Source organism: Lepus europaeus, chromosome 17 (assembly GCF_033115175.1).
Source record: "Lepus europaeus isolate LE1 chromosome 17, mLepTim1.pri, whole genome shotgun sequence".
Lineage (NCBI taxonomy): Eukaryota > Metazoa > Chordata > Mammalia > Lagomorpha > Leporidae > Lepus > Lepus europaeus.
Genome location: NC_084843.1, coordinates 84,448,199 through 84,476,119, shown reverse-complemented (window position 1 = coordinate 84,476,119; position 27,921 = coordinate 84,448,199). Strand labels below are relative to the sequence as shown.

General features: G+C 41.0%; 1 protein-coding gene across 1 annotated transcript in view; it reads left to right on the top strand.

The window, feature by feature from the left end:
• The window catches only part of LOC133775746 (zinc finger protein OZF-like), a 53,930-nt gene that overhangs the window by 10,164 nt on the left and 15,845 nt on the right, over positions 1–27,921 (top strand). The window contains exon 2 of the mRNA XM_062214251.1: positions 10,718–10,769. The gene's annotated coding sequence lies outside the window, so the exon portion shown is untranslated. The remainder of the gene's footprint in view (positions 1–10,717; positions 10,770–27,921) is intronic.

Genomic DNA, 27,921 nt, shown 5'->3' with positions numbered 1-27,921 from the left:
TGATGCATAAAATTTTGGTTCAGCTGTAAAAATCAGCTGGACATTGGGTTTAAAGGAATTTCTCTCTTGAATCTAGGAAGATTATTGCCTTAAAAATTAGCCTATTAATTTGCCAAACTTGTTTTCTGACTGGTTTAACAGCTGATTTCTTTTTTTTTTTTTTGCCAGAGTGTCTTGGCTTTCCATGCCTGAAATTCTCTCATGGGCTTTTCAGCCAGATCCGAATGCTTTAAGGGCTGATTCTGAGGCCAAAGTGCTTTAACAGCTGATTTCTAACTAGAATTCCATATAAATGTAATTTTGACCTTAATTCAGATAAAAATATGGTATAATATCAGTGTCTTAAGTCATCTAGGTGTAAACTTGCTAAAGGTAAATTGATAAAGGGGCTGGCGCCATGGCTCATTTGGTTAGTCCTCCACCTGCAGCACCGGCATCCCATATGGGCACCAGAATCTAGTCCTGGTTGCTCCTCTTCCAGTCCAGCTCTCTACTGTGGCCTGGGAGGGCAGTGGAGGATGGCCCAAGTGCTTGGGCCCTGCACCTGCATGGGAGACCAGGAGGAACCACCTGGCTTCTGGCTTCAATCAGCATAGCTCCGGTCATAGTGGCCATTTTGGGGGTGAACCAATGGAAGGAAGACCCTTCTTTCTGTCTCTCTCTCTTACTGTCTAACTGTATCTGTCAAATAAAAAAAAAAAAAGGTAAATTGATAAGGGTAAATAAGATAAATATGTCTAAATGTAAGCTTAGGTACTTTTAGCACCTTACTTTCTTTAAAGAATTATTTTATTTATTTGAAAGACAGAGTTACAGGGAGAGGTACAGCCAGAGAGAGAGAGAGGTCATCCATTCCACTGGTTCACTCCCCAAATGACTGCAACAGCCAGAGCTGAGCTGATCTGATCTGAAGTCAGGATCCAGGAGCTCCCACTTGGGTTCAGGGGCCCAAGGACTTGGGCCACCTTCTACTGCTTTCCCTGGCCATAGCAGAGAGCTGGATCAAAAGTGGGGCAGCCTGGACTCGAACCGGCACCCATGGGGGATGCTGGTGCCACAGGTTGGGGCTTTAACCTGCTGCACCACAGCACTGGCCTCTATTTTGTAATCTCTGGTTTACATTCTTTAAAAAAAAATTGAGTTTGTTAACAAATATGTTTCTATAAACTGTTCACATATGAAAAATTATTCAAGACTGTTTAAAATTAATGTTGAAATTTTCTATGGTCTTTTATTTAGAAAATGTCTTAATTTGGAGATTTTTAAAGGATCATTTCAAAATGTAACTCAAGGAAATCAGCAGAACTATTTGGGAATTGTCTTAATTTCTAATTCTGAAATAGATCAAAAGCATCTCCTTTTAATAGTTTTTTGTTTAATTGGTGACACTGTCAGTTTTCTGCCAAATTTAGTAAGCTCTCTTCTCTTTTTCTGTTAAAATTGTTTCAAATTATGAGATGATTCCATGTGCTAACTCATTTAAGGTTTTAATTTTCCATTTTAGTGAAAGGCCAAAGAGATCAATTGTTTAAAGACACCTGAGTCTTTATTAATAAGAGTTGTGGTTTGTTTGAATATATGCTCATTATAAAGCATTTGAGGGATCACTTTTGAACAACGATAAAGTCTGGTCTATCTTGTATTAAGATGTTAAAGATCCCATTTCTGCCAGACATTTTAAGCCTTCTTGGCATCTTTTCAGGCATTCAAAAAATAAAGTTCCAAATTCTTTGGACTTTGATATGAAGTGGTGCTAAATGTTAAGTTATGATGATGTAAAATGCTATCAATACAAATGTCCAAATGTTACAAAAGTCTAACCATTTTGTCATGCTGCTATCAGTCATGATGGTTATCTTAATGAAAACGGCTTAGAGGCCTAAGAGATAAATGTTTTATGAAATCTTGCAGATGCTTTCTAAAATACTGTCTGGTATAGGCAATCACCTCTTCTTTTTAGTTAATGAGTTTGTAATTTTAACCATTTATAATTTTAACTATTTAAAGTCTTTCATCATTCACTTTTTATATTCTCCAAGTACTAAAAATCAGATTTACTGCTCATGGAAATTAAAACATTGTTGGCTCTATGTTTAAAATGTGTCCTCTTCAAGGTTATGAAAGACTTTTATTGTATTCAATACTTTGGGACAGTTGGGTAAACAGATAATGTCCAATAATAGACTACAGGTTCTCACTAAGAAATGGTATGGTTAATTCAGGTTACTAAGAGCAGGAAGTAATTCTAATTGGTTGTTGATGATTTTTAAAGAGGCAGTTAAAGGGGCCAGTGCTGTAGTGCAGTGGGTTAAAGCCCTGGCCTGAAGTGCCGGTGTCCCACATGGACACTGGCTCTAGTTCCGGCTGCTCCTTTTCTTTTTTTTCATTTATTTTTTATTTTTATTTTTTGACAGGCAGAGTGGACAGTGAGAGAGACAGAGAGAAAGGTCTTCCTTTGCTGTTGGTTCACCCTCCAATGGCCGCCGTGGCTGGCGTGCTGCAGCTGGCACACTGTGCTGATCCAATGGCAGGAGCCAGGTGCTTCTCCTGGTCTCCCATGGGGTGCAGGGCCCAAGCACTTGGGCCATCCTCCACTGCACTCCCGGGTCACAGCAGAGAGCTGGCCTGGAAGAGGGGCAACCGGGACAGAATCCAGTGCCCTGACTGGGACTAGAACCCAGTGTGCCAGCACCGCAAGGCGGAGGATTAGCCTAGTGAGCCACGGCACCGGCCTGCTCCTTTTCTGATCCAGCTCTCTGCTATGGCCTGGGATAGCAGAGAAGATGGCCCAAGTCCCTGTGCCCCTGCACCCATGTGGGAGACCCAGAAGAAGCTCCTGGCTCCTGGCTTCAGATTAGCACAGCTCTGGCTATTATGACCATCTGGGGAGTGAACCAGTGGATGGAAGACCTGTCTCTCTGGCTGTACCTCTCTCTGTAACTGTCTGTCAAATAAATGAAAATGAATCTTTTAAAAAAATAAAAAGGCAGTTAAATATTTTAAAAAGCTTTACTGAAGCTGTTTTGTTGTTCTCTCCTGTAATGCATGATATGTGGTATAAGTTTGTATATATTGTATGTCTACATGGGAAATTTATTAAGAGTTCTGTTACAATTGATTTACACTTGTGTTATATATTCAAGAAATAGTTTCAGCTATATATACTGTTAAAATTTATAGAAGGCATTGAACCTTTTGGTAAATGTTTTCATAAGTTAACAGTTAAAATTGTTTGCTAAGTTTTCACTTGATATTAAGTTACTAAGAGTAAGCAATCTGGGTAGCCTGACTTATTCCCTCATTTCTCTATTCTCTTCAAGGTAGGAAACTGATTTTGTTCTGAAGGACTCTCCATCAGGATGTACAGTCTGATATTTAAGCTTTATAAAAAGGATGGCTAACAATTTTCTGTAATAATATCCTGACCTCATACAGAAGAAATTTTTATTTTACAGCTGGATTTATTTTGCCATGATCACAGTAAACATTGAAAACCTTCCTTTTCAAACTAAACTAAGGGAGAAAGGATCTTAATAATTACTTCAAAATATATGACAGTTTAGATAGGATGGTCTTAATGTTAGATCTTACCTAGAGGGACATACCTTTCCCTACAGGCAGAATTTTATCTTTTTTATCTTTTTATTTTTTCTAAAGGTTTATTTTTATTTTATTTATCTGAAAGAATTACAAAGAAAGAGAGAAGTCATCCATCTGCTGATTCATTCCATAAATAGCCACATGAGCAGAACCATTCCAAAGCCAGGAGTAGGAGCTTCTTCCCAGTTCTCCCACATGGATTCAGGGACCCAAGGAGTTGTGCACCCTCTGCTACTTTCCCAGGTGCATTATCAGGGAGCAGAATCACAAGTGGAGCAGCTGAGATTTGAACTGGTATCCATATGGTGAGCCAGCTCTGTATGCTGGGGCTTTAACCTGCTGTGCCACAGTACCAGCCCTGAAAAACACTGTGATAACATGCCTGTGAACACAGAGATCTAGCTCTGGCCACCAAAGACTAGGGATGGGATTGACCACCCCCTTGGCTGACATTCCCAAAGACTGCCTCTGTAGTCTACTTTAACAGAGATTAGGAGGAAGAGGAGTTATTTAGGCAGTGGGAACAGTGTAAGGATAGATGGCAGGCCAATTAATGGCTGCCTTACATAATAATCTTCTACCAAGGAGACCCAACAAAGCCAGTGTACCTCAAATGGCACTGATTGGCAATATGAGCGATCTGGGCATTGGGCAAGCAGCAGTCATGCTACAAGATGACTCCTGAAGGGGCCTGTCAACTGGAAATGGAACTGCCCTGGAGGTTGAAGGACTCCTGGGTCAGAGCTGCAGACCCTGTTCGCCCTCCCTAAACTGAAAAAGCCCTTCACTCTTCCCAACTTCCAAGGTAACCAACATGGTTGAAGGGATGACCTAGGATCAGTAACATTGCAGGCAGAGCTCTAAATTTCTTTTAGAAATGTCACCTATTAAAACACACCTATTCAGGCCAGCTCTCCTCCCAGGCCAGCTAGGTAATAGAAGTCAACAGGGTGTCTTCCCTAAGGAGGTTCACACCTCATTTTATGATGTCACTTCCAGTACCCCATGTGAAGAGATAAGTCTGGGCCTCACTTATACCTGGCCAGGCCTTAACATCAACCTGATAATTATCAAGCCCTTCTTGTCAGTTTCCATTTATCTCTCAATGGGAAAACTCCCTCTTGGTTTGGACAGCACCTTTCTTAGATACTCTAATAATGTCTGTTTTGGTCTCTGTGTATCTAATTTTCTTGTTAGATTCATTTTCTCCAGACATACAACAGAGAAATTCTAGATGGCCATGCACATGAAACCTTGAATGGAGACAGTTTCTGTGAGCTGGCACTGCAACCCCCTTGAGAAGCTACCTTCTGGAACCCTGTCTTGATCACAGGTCCCTACTTCACCCCTATTCAGTTTGAAGAAAGCAGAACAGTCTTCGCCTTAACCCTTGACAGCAGCCATGGTTTCCATAAACAAAGGGAGGAAATGAGGGACCCCAGGACTAGAAGCAGGCCAGACTAACTCTACCCCACAGCTCCTTGACTGCACATACACACTAAATAAAACGGAGCACTCAGGCGTACATCTATCTTCACATTAACTGGGCAGGACTCTTATATCCCTCTTTGTTCTCATTTCAGCCATCTTTCCCACCATGGGCAATGTTTCTAATTTCTCCTTTTATCCTCATAATCATAATACTTCCATTATTATCATGTATAATTAACATATTTCAAAAGTCTTTACAGGAGCATATGACTGCCAAATCCTCAGCAATTATGCAGGAAAAACCCAAGACTGCTCTTCTTCAATCATTCCAATCCAGAGTATAGATACCCACCTTATGTCAATGGTTCATATCAGCAGGAAGTAGCCAGAAAGAAACTGGCACCCCATGTCCTTGTCTACAGTCAGAGTTGGGACTGATGGAACAAGGACATAAGCTTCAGTCATTTCAGGTTCTTGTTACCTCTGTCCGTCCTTCCTTCCTTCCTTCTTTCCTTCTTTCCTTCCTTTCAAGATGTATTTTTAATCTGAAAGAGTTACACAGAGAGAGAAGGAGGGACAGAGAGAGAAAGAAAGAGGTCTTCCATCTGCTGTTTCATTCCTCAAATGTCTGCAATGGCCAGAGCTAAGCTGATCCGAAGCCAGGAGCCAGGAGCTTCCTCCAGGTCTACCACATGGGTGCAGGGGCCCAAGGACTTGGGCCATCTTCTACTGCTTTCCCAGACCTTAGCAGAAAGCTAGATCAGAAGTGGAGCAGTCAGGACTCAAACTGGTACCCATAGGGGATGCCAGCAATGCAAGTGGTGGCTTTACCCACTATGCCACAGTGCTGCCCAACCCCTGCCTTCTTTCAAGAGACCAGCTCAGATCACATCATGTATTATTCCCCACCCCACCCTGCATTCTTCTCCAGGTTTGAAAGCCTGTGAAAAACTTGAAAAACCTGCATGCAGAAACTCACCTCCACCCACTGTCCCCATCTCCATGCTTAGCCCACCTAAGATAAAAGGCCCAGCCTGCTGGGCTCTGGGCCCTCTGCCATGTGTTTGGTCTGTGTGTATATTGGCAGTTGTTTGACTTCTGTGAGTTTATTTTCTCTGAATAAATTTGATCTGGCTGTGAGTTCATACCCTGTCTCCTCTCTGTGCCCCTTTCCTTACAGCTTGTTTCAGCCCCAGTCGTTGCAGCCATCTGGGCAGTGAACTAGTGGATATGTAAGACCCTAAATTTGGTGTCCCACAGAGAGAGAGACCCCCAGAAGCACGAGTTCCACTCCAATCGATGCAAAGGCAGAGGAAAGTTTATTTCATTTGCAAATGGGTCGCCTCAGTAGAGAGAACGACCTCGATCATCAATCCCACAAAGTATTTAAGGCTTAAAACCACAACATTAGCATATCTCCACAGCATAACAACAGCATGACCAAAGATCACAAGATAAACCACAGCATGACAAATAAATCACAAGGTAAAGGGTTTTTCCAGGGTACAGATCACAAGGTACTCATGACATAGGTTGGGTACATTTCCGATCAACTTCTGTTTTTGTGGTTTTTAAAACTTAAAACAATTATCACATGCCACAAGTTCAGCTAAAGTTCAATTATCTCATAACAGCATTTTGCAAGCCCAGCCGTTTTGTGCAGAAGCAAAACAATATGCAGTTAGCTCAAGCAACTCCATTTTAACCCCTTCCTGCCTTATTTTCTCAGATAGAAGACCTCTCCCTGCCTGTAAAGCTGTCTTTCAAATGAAAATAAATCTTTAAAAAAGAAGATATATATAAATAGTACCACATTAGTTGTCATAAGTGTACTATGTTAATATAAGATGCTAGTAATAGTGGAAACAGGTGTGGGTATCTGTAAACACTTTTATCTTTGTAATGTTTTCTGTGAATCTGAAAAATATTCTTAGAAAGCATTTATTTTGAACAGATATCTTAGAAATCTGTGTTATGGGGAAGGGCCAGAACCTAGCATTTAAAAGTTCAAAATTGAAGGATGAATTAATGCAGAAAAATGGTTCAAGAACCATTCTGCTGGATCGAGAACCAATTACTAATTGCTTATGCTTCTCTGAAAGGTTAAATGGGTGGTAGTGAAGTCACAGTTTTTCAAAAAGCACTTGATTTTTGTTAGTAAAATTATTAGTTTTATTTTTTAATATTCTTTTTTTAAGATTTATTTATTTATTTTAAAGATTTATTTCTTTATTTGAAAGTCAGAGTTACACAGAGAGAGGAGAGGCAGAGAGAGAAAGAGGTCTCCCATCCACTGGTTCACTCCTCAACTGACCACAATAGCTGGAGTTGCACCAATCCAAAGCCAGGAGCTAGGAGCCTCCTTCAGGTCTCCCACACAGGTGCAGAAGCCCAAGGACTTGGGCTGTCCACTGCTTTCCCAGGCTGTAGCAGAGAGCAGGATCAGAAAAGGAGCAGCTAGGGTTTGAACTGGTGCCCATATGGGATGTCAGCACTGTAGGCAATGGCTTCGCCCACTACACCACAGTGCAGGCCTCTATTTTATTTGAAAGAGAGAGTTACAGAAAAATAGAGCCAGCAAGAGAGAGGTCTTCCTTCTTCTGGTTACTCCCCAGATGGCTGCATCATCTGGAGCAGGGCTGATCTGAAACCAGGAGCCAGGAGCTTCTCCCAGGTCTCCCACAAAAATGCAGGGGCCCAAGGACTTGGACCATCTCCTAGTGTTTTCCCAGGCCACAGCAGAAAGCTGGATCAGCAGAGAAGCAGCCAGGACTCAAACTGGCACCAGTATGGGATGCTGACACTACAGGCTGCACTTTAACCTGCTGTGCCACAGTGTTGGCGCCACAAAATTAGCTTTCTGAATAAGTTTTTTCTTTTTAAATTAAGCAATAGATATTTAAATTTCATCATCCAAAAATCACAGACTCATGGGGAGCTACATAGTGAATAGAGTTTAAAAGGGAAAGCCTTGGGGTGAGTGTTGTGTTGCAGTAGATTAAGCTGCCACCTGGCATGTCCTCATCCCATGACAGAGTACATAGAATCTAGTCCTGTCACCACTCCAGTCCAGCTTCCTGCTAATGCACAAGAATGAGAAGCAACATGTGATGTTCCAAGTACTTAGATTCTTTCCACAAACATGAGGACCTGGCTCCTGGGTCAGCATGGCCCATTTCATTTGGGAAGAGAAACAACAGATGGATTGTCTTTCTGTATCTCTTTGTTCATTTTCATCTTTTGTTCACTCTTTCAAGTAAATAAATGAATGCAGGAATAAAGTTTTTTTTTTTTTTTTTAAATGAGGAGACTTAAAAGTGGTCAAATGTTTGCTATTTTTTTTTTTATGTGAACAAAATGGGGTGGAAGGAGCAGATGTGTGTGGTCCGTGTAATTCCATTTAAGCAGCTCTGTGAGTGGTCATTTCTATGAGAACTTTTTCCTTCAAGATGGCACCATAGGAGGCAGACCAGGAAACTGTATCCCTGGCCATCTTCCAAATTAGAGCACTTTGCTCATCATGCACTATCAAGTCCAATTGTAGCCACTGTCTGAGCTCTTTGCAGGATTAAGATTGAGAAACAGAGACTTGCCATTGACTCAGTATGATATGTGCTCATCTCTCTTCCTGCCTTTGGTTAAGACCAAATGTAAAAAATTACCCCTTTGAATCAATTTGTATTCTCACCAGGGATCTCTGGACCCTATTACCAGTTGGCATTGGCAACTAGCTGAAGAAGGGGGATCCTTGATAGTTTGGGTACAATCATTGCATCCTGGAAATCTCCTCTCCCTTGGCTTCTGGAACACTTTACTACCATTGTCTACTTCTTTAGGACTCAAACATAGGTTCTCCTACACATGATGAGTAACTTGTTACCCACTCTTCCAAATATCTATATCTTCTTCTTTTAATAGAGTTCCATTTTGTCTACTCCATTAAAATATCAAGGATAAGTGTTTGCTAACTTTTCTTTTGATAATTTCCCTAGAACTTAAAATATACATTTACAACTCAAACTGACTTTCAATTAGCAGTACACTATAGGGCACTAACACTATTATAGTTCTATAGTTTCTTTTAAGAACTTTTACTTTTTTATTTGAAATAGTTGCAGAGAGAGAGAATCTCCCAACTGTTTGTTCACTCCCCAGATGGCTACAATAGTTAAGGCTGGGATAGGCTGGATTCAGGAGTCAGGAGCTTCTTCTGAGTCTCCCTTGGGAATGGTAGGAGCCCAAACAATTGGGCCATTTTTGTTGTTTTTCTTAGGCTATTATCAGGGATCTGGATTGGAAGTGGAGGAGTCTGGCACAAATCAGCACCCATATGGGATGCTGCCATTGCATATGGTGGCTACACTACTACATGCTGCTTGCCCTGCTCTAATTTCTTTCAGCTATTGGAAGCTACAACTATCCAGTTCATTTTTTTATATTATTGCTTTAATTAAATATTTATCCATTAAATGAGGTAGAAATAAGTTAAATATTTTATTATACTTTTTTTTTGAGAAGGAATTTCATTTGTTCTTGCTAAAGATAACATTTTGGGGAAGGAAGCAAAAAAGTATTTGTTAGAGGGGCTGGAGCCATGGCACAGTAGGCTAATCCTCCACCTGCAGTGCTGGCATCCCATATGGGTGCTGGTTCTAGTCCTGGCTGTTACTCTTCCAATTCAACTCTCTTCTGTGGCCTGGGAGGGCAGTGGAGGAAGGCCCAAGTCATTGGGCCTCTGCACCCATGTGGGAGACCAGGCAAAAAGCACCTGGCTCCTGGCTTCGGATCAGCACAGCTCTGGCCATTGTGACCACCTGGGGAGTGAACCAGTGGACAGAGGACCTTTCTCTCTGTCTTTCCTTCTCACTGGCTGTAACTCTATCTCTCAAATAAATAAAAATCTTTAAAAAAATTATTTATTAGAATCAAGGCCCTCCAGCCAGAGAGGCATGGAGTGGTGCTTCCAAGAGAGGAAAACCCAAAGGGGACTGGTGGCACTTGGCTTTAACTACAATTTTGAAGAAAAAAAAAGGAAGAAAATAAGGCAATCAGATTGGCATGTTACCAGGTGGAGACAAAAGCCATCAAAAGACCTCATTTACAATTCTCCATCCTGCCTGGCCTGCTAAGGGTGGGAGCTCAGGAGGAGTTGCTTTGCTATTCTCATGGTAAATTTGGAGATTCCAAAAGAAGGAATTCCATTTGTTCTTGCTAAAGATAACATTTTGGGGAAGGAAGCAAATATTTTATACTCCCAATTCCTTCGATCATCAGTTTCACAGAGTATTTAAGGCTTAAAACCACAACATTAGCATATTTCCACTGTGTTACAATTTCATTGGGTAACCTAAAGGATTACAGGATAAAGGAAGAAGTTACATGCTGTACGTGCCTTGCGGTTTTTATTTTTAGCTTGAGCAAGCAAGGGCAGGGGTCGTCAAGCCGGGTATGTGGTGTGTGGTAACTTGTAGGGTTGTAACAGGATATAGGTTGGGTACATTTTCTGTTAACTTCAGCCTTTATAGTTCCTAAAAACGGTTACAACATTGCAAGCTCAGCCATCTTATGAAAGCAATCACATTTCTTGCAAAATTATTGCAAGCCCAGCCAATTTGTACAGAAGCAAAACAATATGCAGTTAGCTCAAGCAACTCCATCTTAAACTTAACCTGCCTAATTCTTTCAGTTGACCCTACTTGGCCATCCCCTCGACAGCAGTGGTTCCTTTGGAAGTTGGGGTAAGTGAAGGGCTTGGCTTTTCAGCTTAGAGTGACCAAGGCTTGTGGCTCTGACCTGGATTCCTTTGACTCCAGGGCAGGTCAGTTTCCAGTGACCCAACTCTTAGCTGCCAGGGCATTTCATAAGCTGACTTCTGCTGAAGCCTGGCTTTCCACTTCAAAAACCAATGCAGTGGTCTGGCCTGTTGGGTCTCCTTGATGGCAGATTGCTGTGTAAAGCAGCCATTAATTGGCCTGCCACCTACATTTACATTGCTTCTGCAGCCCAGATTCCTCTTTCTCCTGATTTTTGTTAATGCAGAGGAAACATATTAGCCCAAAGGAAACCTTTAAGAGAATGCAAGTCAAGGGGGTGTGTCACAAGCCCTACTGTCATGCAGCTCGACAGTAGCAAGTACAACATATGACTTGTCAGTCACAGGGAAGAAAGGAACACCAGGACACAAGACTGCCTTTCCAATGAAAGATTTTTATTGCTCACACACCAGGGACACACCAGGGATTTATCACACTACTCATCTGCTTATTTATCAGGGCTAAAACATTATCAATATCAATCTATATGCCTAATAATGCTAACATACCTAATACACTCAACTCTATTCATAGCAATATATTATGCTTACTCTATATCTAACAATGTGCTTAATAACCTATGTCTAACAGTCTATAACTCTATACTTAGCAGTCTATAGCTTAATGATCTATGTTCTAACTTAACCACTATACCTACTATAACAACACAATCTTAACACACAGTCCTAATCATACTAATAGCAATAACTAACAATCCATAATCAGTAATCAACAATCAATAATCAAACATCAATATCACACTTAATGTTTCTACATTGATCACGAGTGAATACATCATTGACATGACATTACAACATGTGCTTGGTGCATGTCTAGGTTCGTATCACTGTCACGAACGTGTTTCTCCTATGGGGAGTGTACAATGTCCAGAGTTCAATGTCCCAGCAGGGACAGATCTCAGATCAGTCACTTACAGGCAGTAGGCTTGGAGTTCTTGGGCGAATGGTGAAGTGCTAGGTGATGGGAAGTCAATAAGGTGGTAAGGTGATGCAACGATTTGGGTGGCATGCCGACAACTCTGCTAATCAGGCACAGCAGCGAGGTGGTGAGATGGTGAAGTGGTGGCCCTGCTGGTCAGGCCCAGTGACAAGGTGGCAATGCAGCAGCTCTGCTGTCCTCTTGATCCCGTCATCACCTTGTGCTGCATAGCAAGAGAGCTAGCAGGCTGGGTCTTCAGCTCCAAGTACAAGGAGATCCAGAGGTTCACACATACACATAGACAGTGGGGTATTACAGCTCAGGGACAGCTCTGCTGGTCAGCTTGTGCCACTACCTGCTCCATGCACAGTAGCAGGCTGCCTCTTCAGCTCCAGATGTGGGGAGATCCAGAGGTTCACACACACCAGGCCCTTTGTTTGGCAGCAAAGCTGCAGTGTTACAGCAGTGTACAGCTAGGTTTGATTACAGCTCAGGAACTAGACAAAAACAGGACAGCTCATGTGGCTAAGGCTGCTCAGGAAACTTCGGCTGGAACGGCTCAGGAACGGGTGCAGCTCCGGAAGCTGTGGCTCGGGAGGTCAGCTCTTTCTGCTCAGGTCAGCTCTCTTCAGTGGCAGCTCGGTGACAGCTCGTCTCAGCTCCGCTCTTTTTCTTCCACTCCCAGTGGTTTACATGCACCAGGCCATGATCCTTGAAAGGATGGAGAGCAGTGCAAGGGCTCCCCTTTTTGTCCTCATTTTCTAGCAGTCCTCCAGCTTGTTGGGTGGTCAAATAATCCAATCAATACTGTTCCCACCTTGCTTATGTTTGAACAGTCCAGTCAGTGTGGGTAGAAGGGTATTGTCCTTAGCACACTGTTATCTGACTGCCCAGAGATGTCTGTTTGGTATGATTAGGAGTGTCTCCCTAGCAGGTGGTAGGCCAAAATCAGTTCCTGGCTATTCATGAGTGACTCCATTCTACTTTCATTTTGTGGCTAGGGGTAACTTTTACTCAGTGTTTTACTGTGGAGTTTCCACAGTTCGCCCCCTTTTGCTAGTCAGGTAAGGGTGATCTGTGGCTTTATTTTGGGGACTTTCTGTGGGATTCTCCACAGGGTACTTCATCCCTCATCTTTGGTGGCCTAAACTAGAAATCTGTAGTTACAGGCAAGATCTGATAGTGGTATTCTTTGAGGTGGACAATGCCCATGAGGAAAGCTATGTAAAAAATGATGACTACCTTATTTATTAAATTTTAATTCACTAGTCAAACTCTCTCCCTTTGGTTAACAAAGAAAAAGGGAGGTTTTGCTGTTTACTCTGCTTAAATCATAATTTAAGCTTCTCATTTTGGTTATTACAGAAAAGTGTCAGCCATCCGTTTTATAAGGTCTAAAAATTGAATCGTACATTCTAGAGAGTTTTGCAGAATAGAATTAACTTCCTCTCTTTAAGAGGAATGTGGGAACAAGCTAGGCTTCCCAGATTGCTTACTGACAATAACAATATCAAATGAAAACTAGCAAACAATTTAAACTGTTAAATAACAACTTATGAAATCAATTACCTGAAGCTCCTATGCTTTCTATAAATTTTAAGACAATAATGTACATATTTGGAAACATTGCTTAAATATCTAACAAGTGTAACTTGTTTGACCAGCAAACCCAAGTGCAAACATGTCAACAAATTTGAAACATATGATACAAAAATTTAGGTCACACAAACCAAAAATGTATCTCTGATTAACTTAGTTTGGATTTGAGTGATTTTTTTTTTAAAGATTCTTTATTTATTTGAAATTCATTGTTACACAGAGGAGAGGCAGAGAGAGAGAGAGAGAGGGAAATCTTCCATCCAATGGTTCACTCCCCAGTTGGCCACAATAGCCAGAGCTGCGCTGATCTGAAGCCAGGAGCCAGGAGCTTCCTCTGGGTCTTCCATGCAGGTGCAGGGGTCCAAGGACTTGGGCCATCTTCTACTGCTTTCCCAGGCCATAGCAGAGAGCTGGATCAGAAGTGGAAATGGAGTGAACCCCAAATGGGATGCCAGTGCCTCAGGCCAGGGCGTTAACCCAATGCACCACAGTGCTGGCCCCAGATTTGAGTTATTTTATCTCTAAGCTAATTAAAACAGAACCCTTAGTACATTTCCCATGTAGACATACAGTATGTATACACATGAAACATAAACACATAATAGAATAAAGGAGTTTCAGTAACAGTTTTCTAAGATCGTTAGCTGATTTTTTTTTACTACCATCAACCAATTAGAATTACTTTCTGCTCTTAGCAATATGAATTAACCATACATTTTAAAGTTGGAGAACATTATTGGCTTTATCTGTTTACAGAACTGACCCAGAGTATTGAACACAATAGAGGTCCGGGAAAAAGAAATCCTTTGGAATCTGAAAGGACACATTTAAATTTTTTATTTATTTATTTTTTATTTGACAAAGTTAGACAGTGAGAGGAAGAGACAGAGAGAAAGGTCTTCCTTCTGTTTATTCACTCCTCAAATGGATACTACGGTTGGTGCTGCACCTATTGGAAGCAAAGAGCCAGGTGCTCCTCCCTGGTCTCCCATGCAGGTACAGGGGCCCAACCACCTGTGCCATCCTCCACTGCCCTCCCCAGCCACAGCAGAGCTGGATTGGAAGAGGACCAACCGGGACTAGAACCTAGTGCTTATATGGGATGCTGGTGCTGCAGGTGGAGGATTAACCAAGTAAGAAATGGCACACATTTAAACACAGAACAAACAATGTTTTAACTTTATGAGCAGAAAGTCTGATTCTTAAGGTTTGGAGAATACAAAACTGTGGATGCAGAGGCTTTAAATAGCCATGTTTACAATTATAAACTCATTAACCAACAAGAATAGGCACTTGCTTATTCCACACAGTGTTTTTGAAAGCACCTGTATGATTTTGTCATTTAACCCTTTTTCTTTAAGATATTTATCATGTCTGATAACAACACAAGATCATTAGAATTTTGGACATTTGTATCAGTGGCATTTTACATTATCATAACGAAATTTATCACCACTTAACATCTTGACAGTATCTTCAATATAATCCAAATAGCCATATTAGTGAAGACTCAAAATATTTGGTTGAAATAGGATCCCTTTACATCATGACATAATATGGACCAAACAAGATCCCTGATACAAAATGATTACTTGGGACGTACACCGTGGTGCAGTAGGTTAATCCTCTGTCTGTGGCGCTGGTATCCCACATGGGTGCCAGTTCTAGTCCCAGCTGCTCCTCTTCCAATCCAGCTCTCTGCTATAGCCTGGGAAAGCAGTGGAAGATGGCCCCTGCAGTCCTTGTGCCCTGTACCCACATGGGAGACCAGGAATAGGCACTTGGCTCCTGGATTCAGATCAATGCAGCTCTGGCCATTGTGGCCATTTGGGGAGTGAACCAGTGTGTCTCCCTGTGTCTCCCTCTCACTGTCTGTAACTCTACCTCTCAAATAAATAAATAAAATCTTTAAAAAAATGATTACTCAAAGGCTTGAAAATAAGCACATGTTTAAATAACCCAGTCTTTAATAAAAAAAAAAAGCTCAGCTGTTTTGTTTTTAAACAATTAGGACTTTTTTTTAAAGGTTTATTTATTTACTTGAAAGAGTTACACAGAGAGAAGAGAGGCAGGGAGAGAGAGACATAGAGGTCTTCCATCTGATGGCCCACTCCCCAGATGGCCACAATAGCCAGAGCTGTGCCAATCTGAAGCCAGGAGCCAGGAGCTTCCTCCTGGTCTCCCACTGGGTGCAGGGGCCCAAGGACTTGGGCCATCTTCCACTGCTTTCCTGGGCCACAGCAGAGAGCTAGACAGGAAGTGGAGTGGCTGGGTCTCAAACTGGCAACCACATGGGATGGTACTTCAGGCCAGGGCATTAACCCACTGTGCCACAGCACCGGCCCCAACAATTAGGATTTAACAGAGACATTAAGAGAATACAGTAGATAACTTTAACAAAACACAAAATCTGTCTTTGGGTCATCCCAAGAATCATAAATAAAACATATAATTTTTTTTAAAGATTTTATTTATTTATTTATTTGAGAGGTAGAGTTACAGACAGTGAGAGGGAGAGACAGAGAAAAAGGTCTTCCATCCGATGGTTTACTTCCCAAATGGCCACAACAGCCAGAGCTGCACCGATCTGAAGCCAGGAGACAGGAGCTTCTTCCAGGTTTCCCATGTGGGTGCAAGAGCTCACAGACTTGGGCCATCTTCTACTGCTTTCCCAGGCCATAACAGAGAGCTGGATGGGAAGAAGTGAAATGCCTGATGAACGACTACCCCCAAGAATCAGAGACCACCAGAGTCCAAGATTGAAGCAAAATTGCAGGGGTTGTTTATTGTGAGTTTGAACTCGGACCCTCCTCACCTTCCCAGTAACAGTGGTACGGCAAAGGAGAACCCCCAGCCCAGTTTACGCAAAGCTTATGTATTTCAGTACAAACAGGTGTATACGTAAGCACTTTCTTATTCCCTATTTGGCTTTTTCTATGAATTTAAGCATTTCATTGGTGCTTTTAAAAGTGAAAGCTGCTGTCTAAAAAAGAGGAAGTGAAGAAGTAACCTTAGACAATAAAAACTGTAATATGCACTTGTGGTCTCTGATCTTACATCTCCAGGAATTGTTTGCCATTTTTCAGTTCTGGGAATTTTGTCTGCAACCGGGGGACTTTTGGTCTGTAACCATCTGCAACCAGGGGACTTGTGAAACCAGGAGCAAGCAAATGCACAGAAGCTAAAACTGCATCGCAAAAAGGTGGGGCAAGTAAGCAAGCAGTGTTACAGAAGCCAAAACCGCAAGGGTGCTTGTTGTGAAGTGCTCTTTCATTCCCCCCTTTCACATGGAGTTTGGATGGACCCGATCTTGGGTCTTGGTAGACTTACAATTCCTGTTCCTCCATAAGTTGGTGTTGGGTTCGCAGTACTAGAAGTTGAGTGGAGTTAACTCTATTTTTAACAAATGCAGTGAGCTCTTTCAGCAGAACAGCTGGGACTGAAACCGGCACCTATATGGGATGCCAGCGCCACAAGCAGAGGATTAACCTACTGCACCACAGTGCCAGCCTCTAAAAAACACATTAACATGTGGAATTATCCCATAACTTGGAACAATTTTAACAGTCAGAACTAGGGAAGAGCCAATAGCTTACTGGAGCTAATTAGAAAACTGACAGAGTCACCAATTATGCAAAACTATTAAAAGGAGATGCTACAGTTTTTTTAAAAAAATTTTTTTAACATTATTTTAGAATATTTACTAACATGAATTGCAAAAACCTTATTGCTTTAACAGAGGATCAGATTCTAATTCTATGTCAAAGAAAAATAGATTAACAGCTTTTGTATCCAAAAATTTCTTTCTTTCATAACCTTCTGTGACTTCCACACACCTTCCTCAACTTACTTGAAACGTGCTATCATTTCCATTCCAGTCTAGAGTAAACTAGCCATCAGGATAAGTAATTCTTACAAACCATGTCCTTTCTTTATTTAAAAAAAAAAAATTTTTTTTTTCTTAACCTTCCTTTCTATACTTGTAATGTTTTTTAACTGCTAACTTCCTTGGTTTACATTTTGAAATAACCTGTTAAAAATCTCCAAATTAGGGGAACATTTTTAAATAAGGTAACACATCAAATTTCCGCTTTAGTTACTTTAAGTGGTGTTGAACTATTTCATATGGACAATTTATGAAAATATATTTGTTAAACAAAACCAGAAAGTTTCCCAACAGTATATAAGTACCAAAGTTTACATTTAGACACATTTATCTCATTTGCTTTACCCGATTTACATTTAGCAATTACACTTAGATGACTGAAGATGTCATTGTACCTCATCTCCTTGGCTTTCCTCTGTACTTGTGATTACTCCTTTTCAGTTCATTTGGAGTGTGTCCTGCCTAAAATTAAATAGTGATATTGCTCAGATGTTTACCATTGCAGTGCTTGTCTTCACACTTTACCAATATGTGTAGTGCTGTGGTAATCTCATCTATTCCTCATAACTTTATACTTTGCATTATGTTAAAGAAATGTACATTCCTCCTGTACATAGATTTCATATATGCAACCGTGACCTTCACAGGTTCTGCAAAATCAACATGAGCAAAAGTAAAAGTAAAAGTCACTTCCCCTTTGGAAAACCTTATCTCAGAATATGTTACTGGCATTCAACCTCCTATAAAAGGCAAATATTTGGGAATCATCAATTATTCCCTTTTTGTCATTCACTTATATTCTATTCACTATTGATTCTATTCCTTAGCTATATTTCAAATGTCTTCATTCCACCAGCCAGTTGCCTGGCCCAGGCTTCCTTATATCTGCTGTCTCCTACAAATGGAATTGCAATAATTATCTAGCATAGCTCCCATTCTTGCTCTGAACTTCAATCCATTTCCCAAGAAAAAAAGTAAAACACAATAGCCGTCACTTTAGTTTACTTTCATACCTTCTCCTAAGGCACAGGAATCTTCCTCATCTCACTTCTGCCTACTTCTACAACTTCATCTTTGTCAGTGGCTCCTGACCCCAACTTCACTTTGATCATTTTGTACTTTGCTCAGTTCCTGGCCTATGTCTTGCCTTTAGCATACTACTTGGCATGTAGAAGCTCATGAAAAATGCCAGCCGCATAAATTAATTGATCATTGAATGGTAGTGATTCCTTGGAGTAACTTTAAAAAGAGACACAAGGAATAAAACAGACAAAACAAAAAGTATCCTCAGTATAAAGAAGGTGTACTATTTTTGCAAGCTATAGGAAAGAGATTAAATAGTAGTTTCACAGAAGGAAAGTAATGAGGTTGGAAAGTTTGTGGCCAGGCTAACTGGCACAGTTCAAGATCCTAACAAGCCCTTTAGAAAACGAGTAAGGTTTGCTTACATCCAGGTAGACTCTGCTCTCTGGAGGTGAACAGAATCCCCTAAACACACACTTGTTGCACAGACAAAAACCTGAGTCTTGCATTCACTCACAGGTATTGGAGTCTGATATTGTATTTTGATTTACTTTTACCTAATGGCTAATGACATTGAAATTATTCACATATATTTTAACCACTTACACTTTATCTAAGAAATGTATATTCAGATCCTTGCCCATTTTAACTTTTTTTAAAATTGTTTCTGAGTTTTTCTAGTACTATATAAGTTCTGGATATCAATCCCTGGTCATATTCAGATTTTCAGGTTTTTTTTTTTTTTTTTTTTGCCATTCTGTTCATTGTGTCTTCACTCTGATGATTACTTTATTGTAAAGAAGTATCTTTGATATAATCAAATTTCTCTGTTTTTGTTTTCATTTGTTGTTTGTTGATTTCTATATGAAAGCCATTCTAGTTGGTATGAAGTGAGACTTCATTGTAGTTTTAATTTGCGTTTCCAGATGGCTAGTGATCTTGAGCAGTTTTTATGTGCCTGTTGGCCATTTGAATTTCCTCCCTTAAAAAAAGCCTATTTAGGCCGGCGCCGCGGCTCACTAGGCTAATCCTCCGCCTTGCGGCGCCGGGACACCGGGTTCTAGTCCCGGTCGGGGCACCGATCCTGTCCCGGTTGCCCCTCTTCCAGGCCAGCTCTCTGCTGTGGCCAGGGAGTGCAGTGGAGGATGGCCCAAGTCAGGTTGGGTCCTGCACCCCATGGGAGACCAGGATAAGCACCTGGCTCCTGCCATCGGATCAGCGCGGTGCGCTGGCCGCAGCGCGCCTACCGCGGCGGCCATTGGAGGGTGAACCAACAGAAAAAGGAAGACCTTTCTCTCTGTCTCTCTCTCACTGTCCACTCTGCCTGTCAAAAAAAAAAAAAAAAAAAAAGCCTATTTAGGTACTTTGCCCATTTCCTAAGCAGATTTTGAGTTTCTTGAGCTCTATATAGATTCTGTATATTAATCTTTTATCAGCTGCATAGTTTGAAAATATTTTCTTCTTCACTTGCTGAGTGTTTCTTTTGCACTACAGAAGCATCTTAGTGTGAAATAATGTGTTCAATTTTGGCTTTGATTGCCTGTCCTTGTTGGGTCTTTTCCAAGAAATCTTGGCCTATGCCCATGTCCTGCAGGGTTTTCTCAGTGTTCTGTAGTAATTTGATGGCATTGGGTTGTAGATTAAGGTCTTTGATTAATTTTGAGTGGATTTTGTGTAAGGTTCAATGTAGGAGTGTTGTTTCATATTTCTACATGTGTAGATCCAGTTTTCCCAGCACCATTTGTTGAAGAGGTTGTCCTTGCTCCAGGGATTGATTTTAGCTCCTTTATCAAAGATAGGTTGGTTGTAGATGCATGGATTGATTTCTGGAGTTTCTATTCTTTCCCATTCATCTATGCGTCTTTTTTTTTTTTTTTTTTTTTGCCAGTATCAGGCTATTTTGATTATAACTGCCCTGTAGTATGTCTTCAAATCAGATATTGTGATGACTCTGACTTTGTTTTTGTTGCATAAGATCACTTTAGCTATCTGGGTTCTCCTGTGTGTCCATATGGATTTCAGCATCATTTTTTCTAGATCTGGTAAGTATGTTGTTGGTATTTTGATTGAGATCACATTCAATCTGTAAATTGCTTCTTGCAGTATGGACATTTTGATGATAGTGATTCTTTTTTCTTTTTTAAATCCTTTTTTTTCTTTTCTTTTTTTTTAATTTTTATTTATTTATTTTTTGACAGGCAGAGTGGATAGTGAGAGAGAGAGACAGACAGGAAGGTCTTCCTTTTTGCCGTTGGTTCACCCTCCAATGGCCGCTACGGACGACGCATCTCGCTGATCCGAAGCCAGGAGCCAGGTGCTTCTCCTGGTCTCCCATGCGGGTGCAGGGCCCAAGGACTTGGGCCATCCTCCACTGCCTTCCCGGGCCATAGCAGAGAGCTGGCCTGGAAGAGGGGCAACCGGGATAGAATCTGGCGCCCCAACCGGGACTAGAACCCGGTGTGCCGGCGCGCCGCAAGGCGGAGGATTAGCCTGTTAAGCCAGGACGCCGGCTGATGATATTGATTCTTAAATGCATGAACATAGATTTTTCCATATTCTGTGTCTTCTATTTCTTTCTTTAATGTGTTGTAACTTTCCTCAGTGATATCCTTGGTTAAATTTATTCCTAAAGCATTTAGCTTTTTGGGTAGATATGGGATTCATGCTTGAAGTTCTTTCTCAATATACATTGTCTATATACAAAGGTTGTTGATTTCATGTGTTAATTTTATTTTCTGCCACTTTACCAAATTCCTTTATGAGTTCCAATAGTCTGTTATATATATATATATATATATATATATATATATATATATTTTTTTTTTTTTTTTTTTGACAGGCAGAGTGGATAGTGAGAGAGAGAGACAGAGAGGAAGGTCTTCCTTTTTGCCATTGGTTCACCCTCCAATGGCCGCTACGGACGGCGCATCTCGCTGATCCGAAGCCAGGAGCCAGGGGCTTCTCCTGGTCTCCCTTGCGGGTGCAGGGCCCAAGCACTTGAGCCATCCTCCACTGCCTTCCCGGGCCATAGCAGAGAGCTGGCCTGGAAGAGGGGCAACCGGGATAGAGTCCGGCGCCCCAACCGGGACTAGAACCCGGTGTGCCGGCGCCGCAAGGTGGAGGATTAGCCTGTTAAGCCACGGCACCAGCCAAGTTCCAATAGTCTCTTAATGGATTCTTTTGGATACCCTATATATAGAATCATATCATCTGCAAATTGGGATAATTTGACATCTTCCTTCCCTTTTTCTTTTCCTTGCTGAATGACTCTGGTTATAACTTCCAGAAGTAAATTGAATAGTAATGGTAAGAGCAGGCATCCTTGTCTGGTTCCAGATCTTAGTGGGATTGCTTCCAACATTTCCCCACTCAAAAGATGCTGGCTATTGGTTTGTCTTAAATTGCATTGATGGTGTTGAGAAATGTTTCTTCTATACCCAGTTTTCTTCAGGCATTTATACTGAAAGGGTGCTGTATTTTATCAAATGTTTTCTCTGCATTTATTGAGATAAATATATGGTTTTTGTTCTTCGTGGTTTTTTTTTTGTTGTTGTTTATTTTATTTTATTTTATTTTTTTTTGATTTGCAAATGTGGAACCATTCCTGCATGTCAGGGATAAATCCCACCTGGCCAGGTGAATGATCTTTCTGATATGTTGTTGGATTTTATTGTCTAGTAATTGCTAATCAGGGTAATTGGTCTATAGTTCTCTTTATTGTATCTTTTTTTAGTTTAGTACTTAATGTGATGCTGGCTTTACAGAAAGAAATTGGAGGATTCTCTCTCTTTCAATTCTTTTAATAGCTTGAGAAGAATTGGAATTAGTTCTTTAGATGTCTGGTAAAATTTAGGAGTGAAGTTATCTGGTCCTGGGTTTTTTTTTTCCTTGGGCAGGTTTTTATTACTAATTCATTCTCTGTCTTCATTTTTTGTTTGTTTAGGTTTTTATGTGTCTTCATGGCTCAGTTTGATATACTTATGTGTCCAGTAATTTTGATTTCTTTTAGGTTTTCCATTTTGTTAGCCAAAATATCAGATGTTCACATTCTATATTGCAGTGGTAATCAGCGTTTTGGGTACTCTACTTCCAAACCAGTTTCCTGCTAATATCCTGGAGAAGCAGTGAATAATGGTTCAAATTCTTTAGTTTCTGTCACCTAAGGTGGGAGATCTGTCAACTACGTGAAAGACTTTAGAGCCTAATCCAGCCACAGCTGTTGCAGACATTTACAGAGTGAACCATCATATGGAAGATCTCTCCCCTCCCCTCCCCTCCCCTCCCCTCCCCTCCCCTCCCCTCCCCTCCCCTCCCCTCCCCTCCCCTCCCCTCCCCTCCCTTCCCTTCCCTTCCCTTCCCTTCCCTTCCCTTCCCTTCCCTTCCCTTCCCTTCCCTTCTCTTCCCTTCCCTTCCCTTCCCTTCTCTTCTCTTCTCTTCTCTTCTCTTCTCTTCTCTTCTCTTCTCTCTCCCTCTGTCTCTCTTTCTCTATCCATATGTGCCTCTTTCTTATTTACTTATTTATTTGAAAGTCAGAGTTACAGAGAGAGAGGGAGAGACAGAGAGAGATCTTCCATCAGTGAATTCACTCCAAGATTACTTTAATGGCCAGGGTGTTGCCAAGTTGAAGTAAGGAGCTTCTTCTGGGTCTCCTATGTGGGTGTCAGGAGTCCAAGTACTTGGACTATCTTCTACTGCTTTTCTCAGACCATTAACAGGGAGCTGCTCAGAAGTCAAATAGCTGGGATTTGAACTGGCACCCATAGAAGTTGGCAGTGTAACAGGTGGCAGCTTTGTCTACTGCACCACAACACCAGCCCCCCTCTCTGCCTTTCAAATAAATAAAATTTTTAAAAACCAAATGAAATGCTGGCACCGTGGCTTAACAGGCTAATCCTCCGCCTTGCGGCACACCGGGTTCTAGTCCCGGTTGGGGCGCCAGATTCTATCCCAGTTGCCCCTCTTCCAGGCCAGCTCTCTGCTATGGCCCGGGAAGGCAGTGGAGGATGGCCCAAGTGCTTGGGCCCTGCACCCGCATGGGAGACCAGGAGAAGCACCTGGCTCCTGGCTTTGGATCAGTGAGATGCGCCAGCCACAGCGGCCATTGGAGGGTGAACCAACGGCAAAAGGAAGACCTTTCTCTCTGTCTCTCTCTCACCATCCACTCTGCCTGTCAAAAAAAAAAAAAAAAAAGAAAAAGAAAAAGACCTTAAGGTAGTAAAAGTCTTCATGACTGAGCATTGGGGAATCTTTTTATGTGATCTACTTTTTTTTTTTTTTTTTTGACAGGCAGAGTGGACAGTGAGAGAGAGACAGAGAGAAAGGTCTTCCTTTTTGCCGTTGGTTCACCCTCCAATGGCCACCGCGGTAGCACGCTGCGGCCGGCGCAGCGCACTGATCCGATGGCAGAAGCCAGGTGCTTATCCTGGTCTCCCATGGGGTGCACTTTTTAAAAGATTTATTTATATACTTGAAAGGCAGTGTAATATTGTGTGTGGAAGAGAAATTGATCTCCTTTAGGTTTGCTCACTTTCCACATAGCTGCAATGACTGTGGCTAAGCCGGGCTGATGTCACAAGCCAGGAACTTCTTTCATGTCTCTTACATGGGTGCAGGGGCCATAGCATTTGGCTTATCCTGTGCTGCTTTCTCAGATGTAGTAGCAGGAAGCTGGATCACTTTGGAGTATTACTGTCTATGATACTCTTCTTGCAGTTCAAGGATGTAGAACCCATCTGGCACAAAGTCTCATTTATGTGTGGGCCAAGTATGACAGCTTCCAACTGTTCAAGGGTGAGGGAGGTGAGTTCTGAGATATTGTGGTAAAATAGGTTTTAAGCCATAACTCTTGGTTTAAGCTTTTGTTAGCAGAGTTTTATGTTGCCAATGATAATTCCAATGCCAACTTTGGGTCTCTGGAATGCAAACAATGAAAGCATGCAGACTAACAGCACACTGATGTCCAGCTGAACTTAAATGGCTTTTGCTGTTTATTAAAAGGGTGACCTGCAGTACCATGACATCTGGACATAGACAGTAGACATTGGAGGCCATCCCCTCTGCCACATGGAGTATGCCAAGTTTTGGTCTAATATATATATATATATTATATATTATATATATATATATATATGGAAATATATATATATATATATGGAATATATATATATATGGAAACTTTTCTTTCATAAATATAAATTTCATGAAATCATAGGTACAACTTTTGGAATACATCAGTTCTTCTTCCCATACCCATCACTCCACTCCCACTCCCATCCCACTTCCTACTCCCTCTCCCATCTCATTCTTCATTAAGATTCATTTTTAATTATCTTTATATACAGAAGATCAACTCTATACTGAGTAAAGATTTCAACAATATGCATCCACACAGACATTCAAAGTATAAAGTACCGTTTGAAGACAAGTTTTACCATTAATTCTCATAGTATAACAAATTAAGGACAGAGGTCCTACATGAGGAGCAAGTACACAATGACTTCTGTTGTTGGTTTAACAATTGACACTTGAGGCTGGAGCTGTGGCGCAGCGGGTTAATGCCCTGGCCTGAAGTGCTGGAATCCCATATGGGTGCCGGTTCTAGTCCCAGCTGCTTCCCTTCCAATCTAGCTCTCTGCTATGGCCTGGGAAAACAGTACAAGATGGCCCAAGTCCTTGGACCCCTGCACCCACATGGGAGACCTGGAAGCACAGCTGCAGCGAATTGGGGAGTGAACCATTGGATGGAAGACATCTTTCTCTCTGCTTCTCCTTCTCTCTGTGTGTAACTCTGACATTCAAATAAATAGATAAATCTTTGAAAAAAATTGACACTCTTATGATGTCAGTGTTCACCGAAGGCTCTTGTCATGAGCTTCCAATGATATGGAAGCCTTTTGAACCCACAAACTTCTTCATTATTTATGCAGAGCTGTAAGCAAAGTGGGTATTCTCTCTTCCCTTCAGAGGAAGGTACTTCCTTCTTTGATGGCCCCTTCTTTGCACTGGAATCTCATTCACAGAGACCTTTCATGTAGGCCATTTTTGCTACAGTGTCTTGGCTTTCCATGCCTGAAGTGCTCTCATGGGCTTTTTGTCATATCTGAATATCTTAAGGCCTGATTCTAAGGCCAGAGTGCTATTTAGGGTGTTTGTCATTCTCTGAGTCATTTTAATTCTATCTATTATCATTAGCAACATTTTGTCTTATGTATGTGATCCCTTTGAAATTTATTCCTTTCTTTATGATCAGTTATGGACATAAAATGATCATTTTAACTAGTAAGATGGCATTAGTACCTGCCAACTTAATGGTGTATCCTATATTAGGGCCTCAGTAGCCATGCTCCGATTTTACTGTTCTATATCCATGACCAAAGTCCTAGTAGACAACATGGTTTGGAGAATCACAGGCTCAAAGTGTATAGGAGAATACATTTCCACTATAGCGCAATTAATGGCCATCTAATTTAATTTTACTGGCACATAGCAAGGTTTCAAAAGAGGTAATTTTTTGGCATCACAGCCCTTGAGAACTAATGAACAGCACAGATGATCCCGAGAATTTGGAGGCATGTGAGCCCCTAGAGTTAAGAAGTCATTGAGAATACTAAAAACAGTGCCTATAGAATTTATTTTGACTGATTTCAGTACCTTTTGTTGGAGGAGGATCCATATAAGCTGCAATGATTTATAGCTGACAGATGGGGATAGTTGGAATAATCACATTTTTGTTAATTAAGTCTACGGTCTTAAATTTTAATGCATGAAGGCATTGAGTTTTGGGTTTTTGGGAGGTGGCATTTTATTTTAGTTTGCACCCTTGGATTCTATTTTCTCTAGCCAATTTGTAACTGAAAAATTTATTTTGTTACTCACTGTATTAGATCATCTCTGATTTCAGTGAAATTTTTTGAGTATATCTAACTATTGGGAAATTTAGAAAGTACGGTAGTTAAAGTGAGATGTGCCAAGTAAATTAGTTATTTTTCTTCTGATAAATATTTTGTAGCTTTTCAAAATTTGTATTGAGTACCCAGCTGAAGTTTAGTGGGATCCCAAAGTAAGAATGTTATTTGAGCCACACAACAGGGAACATCTATTAAACTGTGAATAACTGCGTATAGAACCTGGGAAAGTTTATGTATATCATATACTATATATGACCTAAGAATCAATGTCTTTTTTATTTTTTTAAATTATATTATTTAAAAATAAATTTTGGTTATGCAATTGGATCCAATTATGCACTTTTCAGAAATATATATATGTATATATATATACACACAACTAAAATTTATACATTTTATTTTCCTTCTTTAGATTTTTAAAAATATTTATTGGGGCTGGAGGTGTGGCATAGCAGGTGAAGCCTCCACCTGCCATGCTGGCATCCCAGGTGCTTTCCCGGTGCACCAGCAGAGAGCTGGATCAGAAATGAAGCAGCCAGGACTCGAACTGGTACTCATATGAGATGCTAGCTCCACAGACAATGGATTACCCGCTGTACCACAATTCTGTCCCTGTTAATTTACAACTTTTATATTTATCTGATAACTTAATGTATGGATCATGTAGGTGATGGCAGAAAATGCGGGCAGAGGTGGATATTCTTTAATTTGCTAGGGTCAGCATAACAAACTACCACAGGTTGGGTTGATTAATCTTAGAAATTTATTTTTATCATAATTCTGGAATTTTGAAGTCCAAAGTCAAAGTGTTAATAGATTTGTTTTTTCTTAACAACCTTCTCCCTGGCTTCCAGTCAGACATCATCTTGCTGTGTCATCTCATATTTCCTTTGTTCATGTCCATCTCATGTTTCTTCATGTATGGTCACCAGTATGGTTTAAGATCTCACACATTTGATTTTTTTTTTTACTTTAAGTGTGTCATTAGAGTCACCATCTCCAGATAGAGTCACACTGTAGGTTAGAGATTCAAGATAGGAAATTTTGAGAAACACAATTTCCTCCATCAAAATGGAAAGCACCCTCATGGGCAGCAAACTCTAAGTAGGACTTACTGTGTTAAGTGAGTGTTAAAGTTTATTTTGTTATTATTTTTAATACTATGTCCTATCTGGGTGCATGCATGTATAGAAAAAATTATCTGTGTATACCTACTCAAACTAATATAGATAACTGATAGTAGTGTACATGTAAAATCAATATAAAGGTTCAAAAGATATAATATTTGAAACACTAAAACTGAAGAGAACTAGGAAAATAATAAAATCCAAGCTCCATTGGGTGTATATATAATATATCCACTATTTTTTTTAAATAAACAGCTATGAGGAACATAACAAAGACATTGACACCTTACAATAATACAGATCAGTCTACATAATGGATCAGAAATATTCTAAATTCAATTCCACATAAAATATGACTTCTTGGGGTCAGTGCCATGGTGCAGTGGGTTTATCCTCTGCCTGAGGTGCTGGCATCCCATGTGGGCACTGGTTCTGGCCTCAGCTGCTCCTCTTCTCATCCAGCTCTCTGCTGTGGGCTGGGGGAACAGTGGAGGATGGCCCAAGTGCTTGGGCTTCTGCATGCATGTGGGAGACCAAGAGGAAGCACCTGGCTCCTGGCTTCAGATTGGTGCAGCTGCAACAGTAGTCGCCATTTG